The sequence below is a fragment of the Phoenix dactylifera genome, unplaced genomic scaffold (genome assembly GCF_009389715.1).
Source record: "Phoenix dactylifera cultivar Barhee BC4 unplaced genomic scaffold, palm_55x_up_171113_PBpolish2nd_filt_p 000482F, whole genome shotgun sequence".
NCBI classification, from domain to species: domain Eukaryota; kingdom Viridiplantae; phylum Streptophyta; class Magnoliopsida; order Arecales; family Arecaceae; genus Phoenix; species Phoenix dactylifera.
This window is the reverse complement of record NW_024067903.1, coordinates 339,989-354,889: the sequence shown is the minus strand read 5'-3', so window position 1 is coordinate 354,889 and position 14,901 is coordinate 339,989. Positions and strand designations below refer to the sequence as shown.

At 40.0% G+C, this 14,901-nt stretch overlaps 2 pseudogenes; both read left to right on the top strand.

Moving 5' to 3' along the window:
* The first annotated feature begins 3,140 nt into the window (after positions 1-3,140).
* LOC120106170 lies at positions 3,141-3,238 on the top strand (annotated as a pseudogene).
* A 10,491-nt stretch (positions 3,239-13,729) lies between these two features.
* On the top strand, positions 13,730-13,827 carry LOC120106169 (annotated as a pseudogene).
* Positions 13,828-14,901: the final 1,074 nt, after the last annotated feature.

Here is a 14,901-nt window from a genome sequence, read left to right as displayed (position 1 = left end):
CTTTGCGGATTCACCGTTTTCTCTAAAATTCGTTTAATATCCCAATTGGCTAGCTCTACTTGGCCACTAGTCTGCGGGTGATAAGGAGTTGCAATTCTATGAGTGATACCGTATTTCGTAATAGGATCTCAAAAGGCTTATTACAGAAATGTTTTCCCCCATCACTAATTATAACCTTGGGCATCCCAAATCGTGAAAAAATATTTTCTTTTAGAAATTTCAAAACAGGTTTGTGATCATTAGTTCTACAGGCAACAGCTTCTACCCATTTTGACACATACTCAACACCAACTAAAATATACTCATATCCAAAAGACGGTCGAAATGGGCCCATGAAATCGATGCCCCACATGTCAAAATTTCAATAGCAGTAATGGGCTGAGAGGCATCATTTCTTATGAGTTAGACTTCCAATACGTTGACATGGGTCACATGTCCTACAGAACTCGTGGGCATCTTTAAATAGTGTAGGCCAATAAAAACCACATTGCAACACCTTAGCTGCCGTTTTTTAGATGCAAAGTGTCCTCCGCAAGCACTGGCATGACAAAAAGAGAGTACACTTTGTATCTCATGATCCGGAATGCATCTTTGGAATGTTGCAGGTGCATTACACAACCCGAATGGCATCCGACGGAAAGCAAATGTGCCAAAAGGACAAGTGAAAGTAGTCTTCTCTTGATCTTCTGGTGAAATCTCGATTTGGTAGTATCCGGAATAGCCATCGAGAAAACAATAGAAATTGTGTCCTGCAACTCTTTCTAAAACTGGGTCTAGGAAGGGTAGGGGAAAGTGATCTTTCCTAGTGACCAAATTCAATTTTCGGTAGTCAACACACATGCGCCAACTCGTCGGAACACGAGTTGGAACTAGTTCACCTGGCTCATTTTTGACTACCGTCAGACCCGCTTTCTTGGGAACGACTTGAGTAGGACTCACCCACTTGCTGTCGGAAATTGGGTAAATAATACCCACGTCAAGCAACTTGAGGACTTCTGCTTTAACCACATCTCTCATCGTAGGATTCAACCTGCGTTGTATTTGCCTTGTGGTTTTGGCATTGTCCTCCAAATATATCCGGTGCGTGCAAATTAAAGGGCTAATCCCCTTCAAGTCGGCAATAGACCACCCTAAAGCTCCTTTATGATTCTTTAGAACATCAAGTAATTTTCTTTCTTGAGCATGTCAAGATCAGATGAGATGATTATAGGAAATGTGTCCTCGGGTCCAAGAAAGGCATACTTGAGTTCCTTCGGTAAAGGTTTCAACTCGAGCTTAGGTGTTTGTTCATGGGATGGTACTATCTTTGCTTTTCGAGGTGGCAACTGTTCAAATTCCTCTATTCTCGGTCTCCACCCATTGACCATCATGACATCCGAATTATCTAAAATAGGTGGGACCACATCATCAGCAGTACCTTCAGAACACCAATCTATTAAACCATTATCGGCCGATTCAGTAAATATTTCTTTTAACAAATATTCTTCCGCAATGGTTTCAACCCATTCAACTTCTTTACTTTCTTCATGATCACTGGGTTGTTTACCTATACTAAAGACGTTCAGTTCTAAGGTCATGTTGCCAAAAGAAAGCTTCATGACACCATTCCTACAATTGATCAATGCATTAGAAGTTGCAAGAAATGGGCGTCCTAAGATGACCAGAATCTGAGATGGTGAATTGGAAGCCGGATGTGTGTCCAGTACGATAAAGTCAACAGGAAAATAGAACTTGTCTACTTGGACCAACACATCTTTGATAATTCCTCTAGGGACCTTAACTGACCTGTCAGCTAATTGTAAGGTGACAGTTGTTGGCTTCAACTCACCCAAACCGAGTTGCTCATATACCGTATATGGCAACAAGTTCACACTCGCCCCTAAATCTAGCAATGCTCGCTCAATCCTAAAATTGCCAATGATGCACGAGATAGTTGGGCAACCTGGATCCTTATATTTAGGAAGAATGTTATGCTGTAAAATTGCACTCACATTTTCAGCCAGAAATGCCTTCTTCTTGACATTTAAATGACGCTTGACAGTGCACAAATCTTTTAAAAATTTTGCATAGGAAGGCACTTGTTTTATTGCATCAAGAAGAGGTACATTGATTTTTACTTGCTTAAAAAGCTCAAGAATTTCAGAGTTTGGTTCAAGCTTTTGCAAGGGCTTTAATCTTTGTGGAAATGGTGCAGGAAAAGGACATTCAATTTTTTCAGTAGATATTGGTGCTTCAGTTTCTTCATTATCCTTTTCTTTTGTCTTGGGAGGGTCAGAATCAGGTATGACTTGTGTTTGTTCTGGGACTGGTCGGTCAATAATCTTTCCACTTCGCAAAGTTATTATCCTCTTCGCTTGTTCTTTATGCAAAGTTGAAGATGATGCATTTCTACCGCCATAGACTTGAGGATTAGGTTGTGGTTGAGCTGGTAGCTTACCTTTCTCTTGAGCACTTAAAACAGTGGTCAGCGTTGTCAGTTGATTTCTTAATTCATCATTGATTTTAGCTTGATCTTGCATGAAAGATTGCAAAGTTTCTTCGAGACTGGATTTTTGAGGGGTGCGTGTGCATAATGAGGTTGCGGTGGTGGAGGAGTTGGGTTATATACTTGTTGAGGTTGGTCATTCCTCCACCTGAAATTTGGATGGTTCTTCCATCCAGGGTTGTAAGTACCCGAAAAAGGATTATTAAAAGATTTTTGATAGGAATTCATAACATTGGCCTGATCGTGCAAGACTTCCTTGAATGCGGGTATTGTGGGGCAATCAGTGGTGAGATGGCCAGGAATCTCGCAAATCCTACAACACTCGCTGTTATGTTCTACGGTCTTAACGGGTTCAATCCTTCTAAGTTTAATTTTCTCTACCTTCCTAGTAAGGGCTGCCATTTTAGCCTGAATATCATCCTGAGTATTAAGGTTGTAAAGGCCCCCATGTCCAATGTTAGTAGGTTTAGGCAAAGGTATTATTTCATCTATCCCCTATATCCATAATTGTGCAGTCTCTGCGAGAGAGTCTAAATAGTCCCATGCCTCATCGGGTTGCTTTTCCAAAAATAGACCATTGCACATAGTCTCTATAAATTGTTTCAACTGTGGGGACAATCCCTCGTAAAAGAAACTAATGGTTCTCCATGTTTCAAACCCATGATGAGGACAAGAGAGTAGCAAATCTTTAAATCTCTCCCAGCATTCATAAAATGTTTCATGGTCTTTTTGTTGGAAATTACTAATGTGCCTTTTCAAAAAATTAGTCCTTTGTGCGGGAAAGAATTTTTTCAAGAATTCTCTTTGCATATCATGCCATGTTCCTAGCGATCTAGGTCTCAAGGAGTTCAGCCATGTTTTGGCTTTATCCTTTAAAGAAAAAGGAAACAAGGTCAATTTAAGGACATCTTCCGATACATTTGGCACTCTAAATGTGATGCTAATTTCCTCAAAATCCTTAAGATGAAGATAAGGGTTCTCGGATTCCATTCCATGATACTTTGGCAGCAATTGAATTACCCCTGGTTTGATTTCAAAGTGTCCAACATTTTCAGGAATAATCATGCATGAAGGTTGACTAGTCCTAGTAGGGTGTAAATATTGTCGAAGTGTCATAACTGGAGGTCTACCTTCATCACCATGGTGACTTCCTACATCATCAGGAAAATTTGCCATATCAAAAGGTATGAGATACTGCGAAGGAATTCAAGGATGTGTCCTAAGGGATGATCTAAAGTTGTACGACTTAATCGACCGGTGTCGTCCCTATTCCACCCTAGCATACAAAGTTTCAGAGTTTATTTATTTATTTATTCTTTTAATGATCACCCTTGATCTTTTCTTAAAGTTCTTATCAATTTTCAACTAGCAACAAGGGTTAATGAGATATGATAATAATAAAATTCTGATTCTAAAAAAAAATTTAAACACAGAAAATTCACAACAGACAGCAGCAAGGTTTCATGAGTCATTGAGGAACCCAGCAGTTCTTCCAGTGGAAGAGAGTTGAGATCTTTGGCTTCTTGGATGGCAGTGACCTTTGCTTCCCATGCTCTAGAAAGAGACCTAAGAATTTTCCAAACAAGATCACTATTAGAGTAAGATCTACCAAGGCTTTTCAAGCCGTTTATAATATCAGTGAATCTGGTAAATATTTCAGTTATAGACTCACTATTTTTCATTTTAAATAATTCATATTTATGCACTAAAATACTGATTTTAGATTCTTTGACCTGGTTAGTACCTTCATGTGTAACTTCCAGTCTATCCCAGATTTCTTTAGCAGTCATGCAAATAGATATACGATTGAACTCATTTGCATCTAAACAACAGTAAAGAACATTTATGGCTTTTGCATTCAGCTGTGCCATTCTTTTATCATGGTCATCCCATTCAATCTTAGGTTTGAATATGGTGATGCCATCTACAATCTTAGTTGGTGTGTGAGGTCCATTAACAATGACAGTCCATAAATCATAGTCAAGTGCTTGTATAAAAATTTGCATAAGTGCTTTCCAATAAGTAAAATTTGTGCCATTGAAAAGAGGTGGTCTGTTGGTAGATTGCCCTTCGACAATAGAGGATCCCATGGTGGCTGCCATGACCTTTAATTCTTGATTGTTTGATCAAAAAGTTTTTGTGAGTATCAGGCTCTGATACCACTTGTTGCCCAAAGGTGCAACCCAAGAGAGAGGGTGAATTAGGTCTTTTAAAATTAAAGTGTGAAGAATATGAGTTACTGTTATCTTTCAGTAGCTTGTAGATTTAGCAGTGGAAATAAGATTGCACAAATAAAGCTGTAGCTAAGATGATGAAAGCAAACAGAAATATGCAGTAGAGGAAGAGATAAATCACACACACAAACACCAAGGTTTATAATGGTTCGGTGCACTCCCAGCACCTACGTCCACTCCTCAAGCCAAGCTTGAGATTTCACTATAACCCAGCAGATTACAACCTGATTATTTTTCGGGCTCACAATCAAAAATCCAGTTGGTTTTCCTAGGCAACCAACCAAAAATCTATCTCTGTTTGTTTTTTGGGCTCACAAACAACCAGTTAGTTTTCAAACAAACCAGCCAAAAACTTTACACCATTTATTTTTCCGAGCTCACAAACAACCCAGTTGGTTTTCAGACAAACCAACCAAAAACTTTATACCGTTTGTTTTTTCGGGCTCACAAACAACCTAGTTGGTTTTCAGATAAACCAACCAGAAACTATTTTCCTTACTGAATACTCCCGATTCAGCAACTTCCAATCAAGGCTTGGAAGAGCCTTTACACGTTTCAAATGAATGAAACTGTTACAGCAATAGTTATGTTGCCCAAAAAGACAACCCAAGAGGGGGGGTGAATTGGGTTTTAAAGTAATTATTGCAATTAAAAATCTTGTGAGTAACTAATTAAAACTTATTGCAAGTGGATTAATTAGTTACTATATGCAGTGGATGAAGGGAAAGGAAGAGACAATGAAACAATCACAAACACAAGAGATTTTATAGTGGTTCGGAGCTAACCCTTGCTCCTACGTCCACTCCCCAAGCCTCACTTGGGAGTTCACTATAATCCTTCGAATTACAGCCGGTTATTTTACAAGCTCACAACCCAACTTGTTGTTTTACGAGATTACAACGAACTCGGTCGGTTTTCACAGGCTCACCGACTAGAACCACCCAATTGTTTTTCCAGGATCACAATCAAACCCTTACACCGTTGGTTTTAACCTCGGCTCACCAACAAACTTTAACACCCTTGATTCAATCCCCTAATTGAATCAAGTAAGAAAAATAATTTGAGATAAGTAAAAAGGAAAGCTTCTTAAAAAGCGTATTTAGACAATATAAACAAATAAGAGTTAGAAGCCCTCAAACAGATTTTTGGAGGTGGAGAAAGGGGCTTCTCAAACTCTTTGACTCCTCTTGAATGTGCTGAAGATTTGCTGTCAGGAGGAGAGCCTTGAATGTGAGGAAGACGGTTGGAGAGTAGACTTCAATGCACTTCTTCCTTCTTTCTCTTGTAATTACTCTTGAGAGACTTTGGTTGGTGGAAATCTCTTTTGCTTTGAATGGAGTCTCTCTTTCTTACTCTATTACGTTCACATGTTACTGGCTATTTAACCCATCCCCAACGAAAACTAACCGTTAGACACACATTTATGGCCGTTCTGCACACTCTGCAACTCCTGACAAAGTATCCGTTGGAATCGGAGTAGACTCGCTCGATCTGGAGTCGACTCGGCTGTTGCTGGAGTCGACTCATGCTTTACTGGAGTCGACTCGCCCACTGTTCAAAATTTGAAATAAAGTCCCGTCCCATTCTGGAGTCGACTCGGCCAAACGTGGAGTCGACTCGCCAATGTCCGGAGATGACTCGGCCCTCCGGAGACGACTCGTTCTCAGGGTTCCAGAGATCTGTTTTTCTTCATTTCTTTCTCGAGTCGACTCGGATCATTTTGGAGTCGACTCGGCTCTCAGAGTCCGAAAACTGATCCTCTGTGTTTGGAGTTGAGCTGCCTCTGAGTCGACTCGAATTTTGTTGGGGTCGACTCGGCTGACTTGGGAGTCGACTCGGGAGTACTTGGAGTCGGCTCGGCTCGCAGGATCCGAAAACTGTTTCTCTGTGTTTTGAGTTGAACTGCCTCGGAGTCGACTCGAATTTTGCGGGAGTCGACTCGGCTCTCAGAGACCGAAGTTGGCTCTCTGACTTTTAGTCTTGCATTCCTCTGAGAGTCGACTCTTGCCTTCTTTGGAGTCGACTCGCCAACCGTTGGAGTCGACTCGAGTTTTTCTGGAGTCGACTCGGTTCTTAGAGTCCAAAACAGCTTCACTGTTGATGCAAAAATAAAATTGTTCTCCCAAGTGCAGGAGAATCGCACAAGTAGTAAATTCTCGGGAGTCCGAGGTCGAATCCTCAGGGAACAAAATGTATATGAGATTATTTAATATAATTTTAGATTAATTAATTCAATAAATTTGTGATTAAAATTATATTTTGATTTTCAGAAATTAAAATGCAGAGAATAATAAACACAATTCAATGAAATAAAAATGGTAGGGATCTGGAATCCCCCTTGATGATATTGCATCCAAGGAATAAACTCTATGGTTCTTGATTTAAGATTTAATGTAGGATAGATCTAATCATGGTATATGTTTCATGAACATATGAACTCAATTTCTAAGCATTCGTCGTGCTTTCTACGTCTACGACGAATCAAATACTAAAGCAATCCATATATCAATAATCATAATCCATTTAAGAACTATCTACGAAATAACTATGCATGGATCAAAAACATATCAGTAAATATAATTCATTCAAGGCAAAAGTTTAGAGTTTACTTCAAAGAGCAATACATCAAAGGTTCATCCATCTCCCTCCCTAGGACTTTAGCCACTCATTGAAAACTTTAATCCCTCTTTCATTTTCTTTCTTTCCCCTTTTTTTTCTTTTCTTTTCGGAAATAGGGCCTCCCCTGTTTCCTTTTTCTTTTCGGATGGCAGCTCTGTTTTTTTTTCAATGGGAAAGAATGAGAGATGAGGCCCTGTTTTCACCGAATGAACTCTCCTTTTTTTCACAGCCGAGAGGGCCCTCCTCATATAGAATGCGATGAGTCCCTGATCTCCCGGAATACGTGGAGATGCCGAGTATCCCGGACGCGAGAAGCTCGGACGTGGATGGATCGCGATCTTCGCGGGATGCACGCGGACGCTGGGAGCTTCGCGGGATGCTGGGGTCGCGGAAGAAGTTTGAGGTGCGGAAACGGACGATTGCAGGGAATTAGACGCGGGAGAATCGCCACGGACGGCTGGATCACGAGCTCGGGATGCTGGGATTCTGGATGCGATCTCAGATGGCTGAAGTCGGGACGCAGGGAGATCTAGGAACGAATCTGGAAGACGCGTGGATCTAAGATCTGGAAGCTGGATCACCGACGGAAGTTGGGATGCTCTGTGAACGTGGAAGCTTGGGAGGAAGGAAATCCGAGAAGAGCTGGGATGCGGACGAATCGGAAGGAGGCACGGACGGATCGCTGGAATGAAGTCAGATCTTTGCTGGGTGCTGAGATGCGGATTGACGCTTGGGATCAATCCAGAACGTTGGAGATCCGAAGGAAAGAGTGTGGACTCAGAAGCTTCACGGGATGCTTGGGCTTGGGAGATTCGCAAACGGATGCGGAATGGACTGGATGAACGCGTGGAATCGGTTGGAACATGTAGGAGCTGATGTGGCTGGAACTCGGGAGAAGCTGGGTCGCACGAGATGCTGGGAAGGGAAAATGAAGCTGCGACGAAGTGGACCGCTGAACTTGGCCTCCTTTTAGTGTGCAATTGGGGTCGTCCCATGCGGTTGGCTGGTCACCTATAGTGATGCATCTTTTTGAACCCAATGTGCATTTTAGCTTTGATTTCCGATCACCTGCACCCCACAAAAATATAATATTAATGCGGCAATTTTATCATTATTTGTTAGCAATAATACTAATTTAAGTGATGTATAGATCGCACTTTTGTGCTCTCATCACACCCCCAACTAGCTTATTGCTAGTCTCTAGCAATTAATGAGCAGATAATAGAATGAGAGTGCAAAAGGTATGGTTTAACCTATGACTTTTTATTCAAGCTAAAGATATAAAACTAAGATATGTACTCACTTTCGTAGGAATCACGATTGCACTTAGCACGTGCAACAAGCCGTTAAACCCCTAGGTTACCCTAGTGGACGAGTGTTGTCTCGTGAGGATTTTCAGAGATGTTACCCACAAACATCATACATGATATAACATGACATGAGATCATAATAAAAAAATGTGAAATAAATTCTAAGCTAATACACATGTAATTAATCGATATATATTTTCAAGTATGGCAACTGTCAAAGCAAGGAAATATAAAAGTGTAGTGTGTATCAAATCGCATGACTTTCTCAGAGTACTAATACCTCCACCACAACAGGGCACCGCCTGAGTTTTAGGTGCACTACTCAAGTTCAAAAGTATTTTCTACAATTTATTAGAACCTGATCCATCAAATTTTCAGAATATCACATGTTGTCTAAATTTGTCAAGAATGGTTCGCATGTAAAGAAAGAGCTATCAATCTCAACTAAACAACCCGGGTACACAGAGGTCCAATACAATGGAGTCAAACCAGCCATTACCACATGTCACTAGGTTCAGCCTAACCAACTCATTCATGCTTATTTTTATTTTATTTTTTTTTTTTTCAATACACATGACAACTACAGCTATCCAACCCCATTAGGCTCTAGTAAGGTCCATGTAGCGAGCTTTCAGTCAATGACCCCCGATCCAGTTGGCTCAAGACATTAGGTGAAACACCCTCGGACTTAATTACTCGAACCAGACTACGCCACGAGGCCAGACTTGTCATCATAAGTTTTTTTTTTTTTGAATAATAATTATGCAAGAAAAGAAATGATAGACTGAACCATATAAATATTTTTATTATATATGTGACTGCATCGTGACAATAGGTCAACCAAAGTCGGATCATAAGGCACCTAAGTAATCTAGTCGGGATATTCAACCTCTATCTTTATGTGAAAACCAAATCCTGAACCTTATGGTACGAACAAGGATACTCATACTTCTTTTATGGATAAGGCTAACAAAAATGCAGTTAACAAATATGAACTCCTGAGGCCTTCCTATTGTCATTAAGTACACGTGTGGGATCTAATAATAGGTCTCTGATCAGTCATAGTATGCATGTGTTCCTTGCCTTAATAGTTGTACACACTCAATATGAAAATACATGTGCATTTGCTCAGAAAAGAAAGTAATAGAATAAATCAAATGCAAAAACAAGTTTTTTTTTTTTTTTTTGATCAAAATATTTCCCTCCCCCCAACTTAAACATTGCATTGTCCTCAATGTAAAAAAATGCAAGAAAACTATATATGAGAGACAATAGAGAAATAATAGAGAGAAGAAGAATACCTTGAGCTGTTGATTTCCAGAAAAGAAGACCTACAAAATAAGAAGAAAACTAGAAATAAAAAAAATAATAATTCTAACTAATATACACATATCTTGGCCTTCATGTTCAGTCATAAGAAGGCTCCCCCAAGGAAAAGGAGTCCTCTTCATCTGCAAAATTTTCAAGAAAAGGTTTTAATCTGTATCCATTAACCTTAAAAATTTTGCCATCCTGTGGATTCTCATTTTAATTGCCCCGTGTGGAAAAACAGTTTTTACAATGAAAGGACTGTCCATCTTGATCGTAACTTTCCAGGAAACAGATGTAAGCGAGAGTCATACAAAAGAACTTTTTGTGCAGGCTCAAAAAGATTTTCTTAGAATTGAGTTATCATGCCTAATTTTCATTCGTTCTTTAACAAGTCTAGTATTGTCATACGCATCCCGACGAATTTCATTCAATTCACTTAATTGTAATTTTCTAGCGAAACCAGCATCTGACAGTTCAAAAGTTTAATTTTCTAATGGGCCCAATACGATTTATGCTCTATTTCAACCAGGTAGATGACATGTTTTTCCATAGACTAGCCGATACGGGGACATACCAAGAATAGTTTTATAAGCAGTACGGTAAGCCCACAATGCATCAGAAAGTTTTAAAGACCAGTCTTTGCGTGATGGATTCACGTTTTCTCTAAAATTCGTTTAATCTCCCAATTGGCTAGCTCTACTTGGCACTAGTCTGCGGGTGATAAGGAGTTGCATTCTATGAGTGATACCGTATTTTCGTAATAGGATCTCAAAAGGCTTATTACAGAAATGTTTTCCCCCATCACTAATTATAACCTTGGGCATCCAAATCGTGAAAAAATATTTTCTTTTAGAAATTTCAAAACAAGTTTGTGATCATTAGTTCTACAGGCAACAGCTTCTACCCATTTTGACACATACTCAACACCAACTAAAATATACTCATATCCAAAAGACGGTGGAAATGGGCCCATGAAATCGATGCCCCACATGTCAAAAATTTCAATAGCAGTAATGGGCTGAAGAGGCATCATTTTCTTATGAGTTAGACTTCCAATACATTGACATGGGTCACATGTCCTACAGAACTCGTGGGCATCTTTAAATAGTGTAGGCCAATAAAAAACCACATTGCAACACCTTAGCTGCCGTTTTTTTAGATGCAAAGTGTCCTCCGCAAGCACTGGCATGACAAAAAGAGAGTACACTTTGTATCTCATGATCCGGAATGCATCTTTGGAATGTTGCAGGTGCATTACACAACCCGAATGGCATCCGACGGAAAGCAAATGTGCCAAAAGGACAAGTGAAAGTAGTCTTCTCTTGATCTTCTGGTGAAATCTCGATTTGGTAGTATCCAGAATAGCCATCGAGAAAACAATAGAAATTGTGTCCTGCAACTCTTTCTAAACTGGTCTAGGAAGGGTAGGGGAAGTGATCTTTCCTAGTGACCAAATTCAATTTTCGGTAGTCAACACACATGCGCAACTCGTCGGAACACGAGTTGGAACTAGTTCACCTGGCTCATTTTTGACTACCGTCAGACCCGCTTTCTTGGGAACGACTTGAGTAGGACTCACCCACTTGCTGTCGGAAATTGGGTAAATAATACCCACGTCAAGCAACTTGAGGACTTCTGCTTTAACCACATCTCTCATCGTAGGATTCAACCTGCGTTGCATTTGCCTTGTGGTTTTGGCATTGTCCTCCAAATATATCCGGTGCGTGCAAATTAAAGGGCTAATCTCCTTCAAGTCGGCAATAGACCACCCTAAAGCTCCTTTATGATTCTTTAGAACATCAAGTAATTTTCTTTCTTGAGCATGTCAAGATCAGATGAGATGATTATAGGAAATGTGTCCTCGGGTCCAAGAAAGGCATACTTGAGTTCCTTCGGTAAGGTTTCAACTCGAGCTTAGGTGTTTGTTCATGGGATGGTACTATCTTTGCTTTTCGAGGTGGGCAACTGTTCAAATTCCTCTATTCTCGGTCTCCACCCATTGACCATCATGACATCCGAATTATCTAAAATAGGTGGGACCACATCATCAGCAGTACCTTCAGAACACCAATCTATTAAACCATTATCGGCCGATTCAGTAAATGTTTCTTTTAACAAAATATTCTTCCGCAATGGTTTCAACCCATTCACTTCTTACTTTCTTCATGATCACTGGGTTGTTTACCTATACTAAAGACGTTCAGTTCTAAGGTCATGTTGCCAAAAGAAAGCTTCATGACACCATTCTACAATTGATCAATGCATTAGAAGTTGCAAGAAATGGGCGTCCTAAGATGACCAGAATCTGAGATGGTGAATTGGAAGCCGGATGTGTGTCCAGTACGATAAAGTCAACAGGAAAATAGAACTTGTTACTTGGACCAACACATTTTTGATAATTCCTCTAGGGACCTTAACTGACCTGTCAGCTAATTGTAAGGTGACAGTTGTTGGCTTCAACTCACCAAACCGAGTTGCTCATATACCGTATATGGCAACAAGTTCACACTCGTCCCTAAATTAGCAATGCTCGCTCCAATCCTAAATTGCCAATGATGCACGAGATAGTTGGGCAACCTGGATCTTATATTTAGGAAGAATGTTATGCTGTAAATTGCACTCACATTTTCAGCCAGAAATGCCTTCTTCTTGACATTTAAATGACGCTTGACAATGCACAAATCTTTTAAAAATTTTGCATAGGAAGGCACTTGTTTTATTGCATCAAGAAGAGGTACATTGATTTTTACTTGCTTAAAAAGCTCAAGAATTTCAGAGGTTGGTTCAAGCTTTTGCAAGGGCTTTAATCTTTGTGGAAATGGTGCAGGAAAAGGACATTCAATTTTTTCAGTAGATGTTGGTGCTTCAGTTCTTCATTATCCTTTTCTTTTGTCTTGGGAGGGTCAGAATCAGGTATGACTTGTGTTTGTTCTGGGACTGGTCGGTCAATAATCTTTCCACTTCGCAAAGTTATTATACTCTTCGCTTGTTCTTTATGCAAAGTTGCACATGATGCATTGCTACCGCCATAGACTTGAGGATTAGGTTGTGGTTGAGCTGGTAGCTTACCTTTCTCTTGAGCACTTAAACAGTGGTCAGCGTTGTCAGTTGATTTCTTAATTCATCATTGATTTTAGCTTGATCTTGCATGAAAGATTGCAAAGTTTCTTCGAGACTGGATTTTTGAGGGGGTGCGTGTGCATAATGAGGTTGCGGTGGTGGAGGAGTTGGGTTATATACTTGTTGAGGTTGGTCATTCCTCCACCTGAAATTTGGATGGTTCTTCCATCCAGGGTTGTAAGTACCCGAAAAAGGATTATTAAAAGATTTTTGATAGGAATTCATAACATTGGCCTGATCGTGCAAGACTTCCTTGAATGCGGGTATTGTGGGGCAATCAGTGGTGAGATGGCAGGAATCTCGCAAATCCTACAACACTCGCTGTTATGTTCTACGGTCTTAACGGGTTCAATCCTTCTAAGTTCATTTCCTCTACCTTCCTAGTAAGGGCTGCCATTTTAGCCTGAATATCATCCTGAGTATTAAGGTTGTAAAGGCCCCCCATGTCCAATGTTAGTAGGTTTAGGCAAAGGTTTATTCATTCTATCCCTGTATCCCATAATTGTGCAGTCTCTGCGAGAGAGTCTAAATAGTCCCATGCCTCATCGGGTTTGCTTTTCCAAAATAGACCATTGCACATAGTCTCTATAAATTGTTTCAACTGTGGGGACAATCCCTCGTAAAAGAAACTAATGGTTCTCCATGTTTCAAACCCATGATGAGGACAAGAGAGTAGCAAATCTTTAAATCTCTCCCAGCATTCATAAAATGTTTCATGGTCTTTTTGTTGGAAATTACTAATGTGCCTTTCAAAAAATTAGTCCTTTGTGCGGGAAAGAATTTTTTCAAGAATTCTCTTGCATATCATGCCATGTTCCTAGCGATCTAGGTCTCAAGGAGTTCAGCCATGTTTTGGCTTATCCTTTAAAGAAAAAGGAAAACAAGGTCAATTTAAGGACATCTTCCGATACATTTGGCACTCTAAATGTTGATGCCTAATTTCCTCAAAATCCTTAAGATGAAAGATAAGGGGTTCTCGGATTCCATTCCATGATACTTTGGCAGCAATTGAATTACCCCTGGTTTGATTTCAAAGTGTCCAACATTTTCAGGAATAATCATGCATGAAGGTTGACTAGTCCTAGTAGGGTGGTAAATATTGTCGAAGTGTCATAACTGGAGGTCTACCTTCATCACCATGGTGACTTCTACATCATCAGGAAAATTTGCCATCTCAAAAGGTATGAGATACTGCGAAGGAATTTCAAGGATGTGTCCTAAGGGATGATCTAAAGTTGTACGACTTAATCGACCGGTGTCGTCCCTATTCCACCCTAGCATACGAAAGTTTCAGAGTTTATTTATTTATTTATTCTTTAATGATCACCCTTGATCTTTTCTTAAAGTTCTTATCCAATTTTCAACTAGCAACAAGGGTTAATGAGATATGATATAATAAAATTCTGATTCTAAAAAAAATTTAAACACAGAAAATTCACAACAGACAGCAGCAAGGTTTCAGATTAATATAATGGTCGTAAAAGTATCAGAATGTCAATCAGACCGTTCAGATAATGAAGAACATGTGTCCTACAGCAGCCGACGAATTTGAGTGCAATCAGACGGTGGATTCGCAGATATCAGAGTTTGATGCAGACTGTGCAGGGAAAAAAAAAACAGAATAAAGATTCATTGTTCATTTGAATGATCTAACCTTGAGATGCAGCAAAGTGTGGAATTCGAGTCGACCCAAAGGATGATTGGGTCGACCCGCGGCACATCAAGAAAACATTTGGCACACTTCTGCAAAAATGGCAAAGATGAACAGTGAGTTGGGTCGACCTAAGAAAAGCATGAGTCGACCCAAGGATGCAAGATCCTC